Raw genomic sequence first — 7,687 nt, 5'->3', positions numbered from 1 at the left:
CGGAGTTTCTGTGTGTGCTGAACGCCACTGCTTCATGTTCCACAGGATGCTTACTTATTCCTAAACAGCTCTGCAGAAGTTTTAAGAAGAGAGCACCAATCACCTATGAGTAAAAATACCCTTAAAACAAAAGTCTCTGCTTGGCATAGTATTTATTTCTAAACCCCAGCCAGTGTCCTACTTAGTCAATCAAAATTCTACACAATAAAATTTCAGGGCAACCAAGGCATTTGGAAGTTCCCTTGGAGTTTACAACCATATTTGGCCTCATGTATTCACTATATAGGAACTGAAGCTTAAAACATAGTATAATATGAAAAACATAGGTGCTTTTAAGGGGGACAATGGCTTGCTTAACTCACTGGTTCAGCAGAGGGAATTCAGTCTTCAAAGAATGTTTTGAAATTCTCAAATTTGAAATAATTTTTTCTGATTCACCTTTTGTTTAATTAGAGAAAAGAAAGGGAAGTAATGTTTATTGAACAGCCCATACTTGCCAAGGACTGTTAGCCACTTAACATTCATTTCTACATTTAATAAATGTCCTCAACCTTATGAAGGAGGTATTAGCCTCATTTCCAAATGAAGAAACTGAGGCTCAGAAGGTTTAAGTGATTTCTCTGAGGTCACAGGGCTTATTATAGACCTGGGATTAAAACCCTTTCCTCCGATTACTACCAGTCACTAACTGGTGATGCAACTAGAAAGAGACCTTGAATAAAAGGGTCAACTCAGACCAGCAGAATATCTCAGCCTACATAGTGGATCAAGTGTTAAAAACTGCTTTTTGACCTTGAGTAAAAGGGGGAAATGGCAAAGACAAATGAGTTTATATGGCTAAGAGTCTTCCAAAAAGAGTCAGGAGGTCATCAGAGGGGTCACGCTTATGAGCACCTCAGCAGAACCCCAGAGACAGCTACAGTAGATACAACCCTGGGTGCTGGTTTTCCTGAAGGCTATGGAGGTCCACAGGGTATATGGTCATGGCAGATGGACTTGGAGTTCTGTGCCATGTTGGAGGGCCCTACTTTGGAATTTGTGCTCCTGAGTGTGATGGAGTTGAACTCAGATGTGACCTTCCTACACATGCCTCTTGTCACTTTTACTGAACCTGTGGTTGGTGCTAGGCATCGTGCCTACTCAGGGGACTTGAATCTCTGGACTGCCCATGTGCCAGCTGGGCCCTGAGCCTCAGCAGAGAGGCAACTCCTACTCTCTGGTTCATTGGACTTACCCAGGTCAGCTAACGGAGGTGAAGATGGTCAAACACCACACCAGGGAATCAACTACAAGCAGAGGAATTGCCTCCATCATCCATGTGGAATCTAAGCCCCCTCTTTTTAAAAATTTTTTTTTTATGTACATTCTGATTTATTTTTTACATTAGTGCAGTCTGGGTACTTTTAACTTTACAGATTAATTTAAAAAGTGACAGAATAGATTCTTTAATTCTTAAATCCACTCCTCTTTATGACAATAAAGGAAAAGAGAAATATTCTTTACTCACATGTTATAGGATCTGTTTTTCTAAATTACACCTAAAGTTTAATAGAGGAGGATAACCAACAATCATTTAAATACAAAACTGGGCAACAACAGCCCAGCAGGTTATTTTTAGCTTCTACGTTAGTGGACTGGGGTTTTAAATTTGTATGATCCAACAGCCTCTAAGGAATGTTTAAGCAGGCATTTTAATTCTGAGTACTGGCTTTTCAACTGTGCACACTAATTTTGTTAAGCAAATATTAAGCAAACATCAATGATTATAAGACAAAAATTTAATGAAAATTTGTTACTGGGTATATAATAATCCATTGGGCTAAATAGTTTACATGGGACTATATAGAAATTTAAAACAGAAGCAGATGTAAATGTTACATATTATCATCATCAGATTCATCTTCTTCCTTCAGAGATTCCTTAGCATATTTCTCTGCTTCTTCCCTTATATCTTTTGGAACAATTTCATGTCTTCCTTTAGTTAATTCACCAACCCAGCTGAGCTCTAGTTCAAATGCTTTATCTTTAACTTCATCACGTGCTATGTAAATTATTTTTGCAACTTCTTTAACAACATCATGACAGGTCATTTCTTTCATCTGAAGCTTTTCAATTTCTGTCTTTGCAGCTTGCCTGGCTTTACCAATGGCACAGCCCCAATAACCATATGAAACACCTGATGGATCAATCATGTAGAGTTGTGCACCATCATTCACACTGTAAGACCCTAACACGAAACTGCATCCAAAAGGTCTCACAGCACTGTACAGTGTATAGGCATGAACATACATGGCCACTCTGTCTGCAAGATATTTGAGTGGAATGTTATAGCCAAAGTTAGATCTAAAGTTGGAAGCTTCTTCTCTTGCTATGTCTGCTAAAGAACGAGCATCTGCCAACAAACCTGCCACTGCCATTCCAACATGCCAATCAACATTAAAAAGCCGTTTGTTGGAACCTTCTTCATAAAGTTTAGAAAGGACTAATTTTTCTACTCCGAAGACAACATCATCTTTACATCTGATTCCAATAGCTATACTACTATTTTCCACAGCCTTCATAGCATATTCAACTTGAAAAACTCTCCCATCAGGAGAGAATGTAGAGGCCGACAAGTCATACCCAGTGCCGATGGAGCTCATTGTGTTAAAACCACTGGGCTGTGTAGGGACTCCAGGCCCAAAACGCTTCCACTACCCTAAGCCCCCTCTTGATCTAGAGGTGGAGGGGACATCACCATCCCAGGGACCACAGAATGGAGGAATAAAATATGGACTAGAGTGGACTTACTGATATTCTACTATAAAACTATTGTGACTACTAATAGAAGACATTTTAGCATTGAGGTGGAGAAAGTAGCCACAGTAGTTGCTGAGGGCAGGGAGGTGTAGAAGAGCTGTGATGTGGGGGCATTTCTGGGATTTTGAGTTGCCTTAATGATATTGCAGGGTGAGATGCTGGACATTATATGTCCTGCCATAACCCACTGAATATACTGGGGGAGAGTGTGAACTACAGGGTAAACTATCATCTGTGTAGTGCAGCAGTGCCCCCAAAATGTGTTCACTGAGTGAGATGAGGGTGCTGCAATGATCAGGGGGGTTGTTGGTGTGGAAGGAGTGGGGTGGGGGGGTATACAGGAACCTCTTATATTTTTTAATGTAACATTTTTTTTGTGATGTATATATCTTCAAAAAATACATTTTACAAAAATGACAGGGTAGGGGGTGGGAAGCAGGGTATATGGGAACCTCTTATGCTTTTTAAGTTTTTCATTTATGTTTTTTAATGTATCACTCTTTGTGGTGTATTAATTTTAATTTAAAAAGTGTGAAAAATAAAATAAAGTATATCTTCACTAAAATAAAAACAAAAAAACTTTCCTCCCTGAGTCAAAGCTCTGCCATGGCACTACAGAACTTTCATAGAGAATAATGGTGTCATTTAAAGACATAATAGGGAAACGGACTTGGTCCAGTGGTTAGGGCATCCATCTACCACATGGGAGGTCCACGGTTCAAACCCCGGGCCTCCTTGACCCGTGTGGAGCTGGCCCATGTGCAGCGCTGATGCATGCAAGGAGTGCTGCCCCATGCTGGGGTGTCCCCCGCGTAGGGGAGCCCCATGCGCAAGGAGTGTACCCGTAAGGAGAACTGCCCAGTGCGAAAAAAAGTGCAGCCTGCCCAGGAATGGCGCTGCCCACACTTCTCGCGCCGCTGACGACAACAGAAGCGGACAAAGAAACAAGACGCAGCAAATAGACACAGAGAACAGACAACTGGGGGAGGGGGGAGGAATTAAAAATAAATAAATACATCTTTAAAAAAAAAGACATAATAATAAATACACATACACATGGTAGAGCAGCTAAAGGTGACAAGAAACTACTGTTATGAAAAAAAAATCCACATCACATTTTTTCATGCTTCAAAGTGGCCCCATGACATACATCATCAATAATGGAACCAAGTTAAAGTTTCCAACTTGTCTATGAAGTAGTTCCAAAGATATTTCACTGCCCAAAGCCCAACAGAGTTGATGCTTTTATTTTTCTTTAAACAAGAACCTTTTGGTGATTTAAAAGAAAACCTAAATTGTGTTCCATCCACTTTCCCAAACTCCTATCCCCCATATCCCCCATGATTGGACAAAAATGCTAATAATGCATTTCCTTCCCTAAATCCTTGTACAGCACATCTCTCCCTGTGAAGACCCCGCTGAGTGCCACACCTGAACTGCGGTGTTTTCTCCCAGTGTCTGATGACGTCACACACACTGAGTTCTGTGGGAAAGTGGGGTGAACCACCAGAGACAACCCCTGGACCACACCCAGGGACTCACCCCTCTTCGGGATACCTTATGCCCTGGGCTTGGGGAATCAGACCTCTACAAGATTCTGAAATTGGGCATATGATAAGGCTAGAATTGCTGAAAAACATTCTTTTCACAGCAGTGGTTCAAACGTAAAATTGGCAAGGGGAGGTTTTCTGCAGGAAATCATGCAGCATTACCCACCGTTCCACCCACAGATGTAGGACTGTGTTCTGGCATTTCCGAGGACTCCCAAGCAGGGCACAGCTATGACACAGAACTTTCCATTCCCCTGATTTATAACTCACTATAATTAGTGAATTCCCAAAGGAAACAATAATGATAAAATGGAATAAATCACATCTATTTGGTGATAAAAGGAAGATAATACATGAACAGGTTTTGAGTAAAATCAGACACAGGAGAAATAGTCACAAATATAACCTGCTTTCTTTTTAAACTGGGTAACCCTACATTTCCAAATAAAGAAATGCACAATATTAAGCATAGCATAATTATGGATAAAAATATCAGTACAGGACTGTCACCCTGAACTGATGATTTTTAAAATTATTATATAAAATGACATGACAGTCAATTAAGTGAGCAAGTGAAGATCCTGCCAGAGTTGCTTAAAGAAATGCTTCACAATTGAATTAACATGATCAGAAAGTGCATTTAAAAAGTTATTTACCAAATGCCTGAAACTAGATTTCCCTCCGCTAGGAATTAGGCCAGTTATAGCACCTCCCACCCAGGATTGCCTGGAGGATGAAATGACTTAAAACATATTAATCATGTAGAATAGGATGTGGCACATACTAGGCATTTATGGTCATGTATGTATAAACTCAAATAAACACTTTAGTAAAACCAATGTTAAGTATAGACTACCATTGTGCGTGAGCATAAAAACCTTACAGATGGAAAATCTATGGATTCATCCCACCTTAAATCATGCAACAAATAATCTACCAGTGCTAAAACTATCCTATTTCTCCCAGTACTACGTATTTGCTAAATGACAATTATTCAATTTGTTTTCTTTTAGTCCAATTACATAATTCCCAATTATAAGCAAACTTTTCTGATCTAATCTTTCATTAATTATTCATGAAAGATTTAAATACACGTGGAAAAGGTTGAGTATTGGAGGAGGTAGAGCTCATTTTTTGCAGATATAAAGATCCCATATCAGATGCAGAAAAACAGCTCTTCAAAATTTAAGTTTACAAAAGAATGCTCTGGTGACAGAAGAAACTGTGTTCCTTAAACATTTAGATATTATTTTCAGTTAAAGATTAAAAAACCACGAAATTTTAGTCATATAAAAAATAGATGAATTAGTAAATTTAACTCAACTCCTAATGCAGTGAAAGGTCCCCTAACAAGTTGGCTATTTCGAGACACCAATGTGCATTTCAAAATCAGTATGCAAGCTGCAGCAATACCACTGTCCAAAAAAATCTATCAAAAATAGCCCCAACACTGAATCTCTAGTAGATTAGATATGCAACGGAAAATCTTCATTCTCTACCCACAGGGAGATGGGTAAAATGTCGGGACAGGGAAGCGGATAATCAGGTTACTTTTTAAATCGTTTTTCTTTGAAAACACAGATTTTTAAAATTCCATTTTGGAGCCGTGCGCTGAGATCATCTCAGGTGTAGAATAATCTGATTAAACACACGCCCGTGAAACACTGAGATTTGGGGGAGCTCAGGTTTGCAGAGCAGAGCAAGCGCATCAGCACAGGAGAAACCAGGCTGCGCTGCTGCTCAGAGCTGACCCGCCCCGCCCCTGAGGTCCCCGCGCAGCGGAGGCCACGCTGAGCACCACGACGAGCGCCTCCCCCGGCCCGGATCCTCACCACGCCCGGCGGCAGAAGGACCCACGCGGCTGCGGGGGACCGCCCAGCTCCCGCCCACCCCCGCGCCCTGGGGCTGCCTCCCCGGGGAAGTGCCCCCAGCCGCGCCCTAATCCGCCCTGTAGGCCCCAGCTTTCCCTGGTTGGTTAAAGGAAAATAAAGGACAGACGCCCTCCTTGGGAGCCGGAGCCGGGATCTGGGAGGCGGCTTGGGAAAGGCTGGGTCTGCGTCTCCCCGGGTCGCTGTGGGTGGTGGGAAAGGGGGGTGACCTCTGCGAGTCTCCTCCGATGGCAGGACGTGCCCCGCGCCCCCTCTACCGGCCTAAAGGAAGGCTGGCTGGAGGGAGAGGCGGGGGCGGGAAACCCGCCCGGAGCTGAGAGAGGCAGCTGCGCGCCAGCCGGGCCTGGGGGCGCAGAGCCGCGGAGGAGCCACCTGTGCGCCTGCGCCAGGAGGGGGTGTACGCAAAGGAGCCGGGGGACAGCGACCACCAGGCCACCTGGCCTGGCCCGGGAGGGAGCCGTGGCTGCCCGCGGGAGTCATGTCCCAAGCTGGGGGAAGGTAATGCACTTACATGCTGAATTTGGCTTAGAGTGTGGCCGCATTTGAGCAACATGGAGGAGGTCAGGAGGTAACTCTTAGGCACCTGCAGCTCTAGGCCTAGTTCCATCAGGCACGCAGGGTCATAAGCATGGTCATCAGTATCAAGGGCTCATCATTGGACCATCCTTCTTCACTTTCTTTGCCCTTGCACTTGGGGGATTGTTGCTGTTTTGATAGAGCTCCCCTGGGTGGGAACTCAGCACTCCCTCAGTTGTCATTTGTAACTGTAACTGCTATGAAAATACCCAAGATATATCTGAATATTTTTATGTACCCTATATACATGCCCTGGAGAACATCCTCCCAACCATGTGCCGGCCATCATGACAGCCCACACCAGCGTTCCTCCCCTGCCATAGTTGAACCTCTCTGTGGTCCAAAACTTCTTCAAAAATGAAGCCTAATATATTGCCAAAGTCAACTATTAGGAAAATGAAAAACAGTGATGGGTTTAAAGATTAGAAATAGAATACATACTAATTTAGGAAAACTAAAATAAAGTAAGAATAAATTGGTGTATTTAAAAAATGAAAAATATTATAAAGCTTTGTTTTTGGCATTTGGCCTTTCATCACTGCAATAGGTGTTGCCCTATATGGACAGTGGCAAGACAATTTCTTTCCTTCTTCCTCAGTGTCTACATCCTTTTTTCTTCTTCTGATTTTTCATTTTGTCTTCTTACAGAAGTTTTAGATCACTGTAATTCAGATATGCAATAAGGGGACACCCATATATCCAGCATCAAACCCTTTACCCCTTCCCCAGCAATGATCTTTTTACATGTTCATGTTACGTTTGCTGCAGCTGATGTACAGATATTGAGGCATAGCTTTCAAACATGGTTCCATTTTGTTTCACATTATGGTTTATGTTTTAGACTGTATAATTTTCTAAACTTTTAGTTACATT

General features: G+C 42.4%; 1 pseudogene; it reads right to left on the bottom strand.

Annotated features, from left to right (window-relative positions):
* Window positions 1-1,756: 1,756 nt before the first annotated feature.
* Window positions 1,757-2,691, bottom strand: LOC101437706 (proteasome subunit alpha type-3 pseudogene; annotated as a pseudogene).
* Between the last annotated feature and the right edge of the window lie 4,996 nt (window positions 2,692-7,687).

The sequence above is a fragment of the Dasypus novemcinctus genome, chromosome 30, assembly GCF_030445035.2.
Source record: "Dasypus novemcinctus isolate mDasNov1 chromosome 30, mDasNov1.1.hap2, whole genome shotgun sequence".
NCBI lineage: Eukaryota > Metazoa > Chordata > Mammalia > Cingulata > Dasypodidae > Dasypus > Dasypus novemcinctus.
Note: the sequence above shows the minus strand (reverse complement) of the source record. Positions and strands in the feature narration are given on the sequence as shown.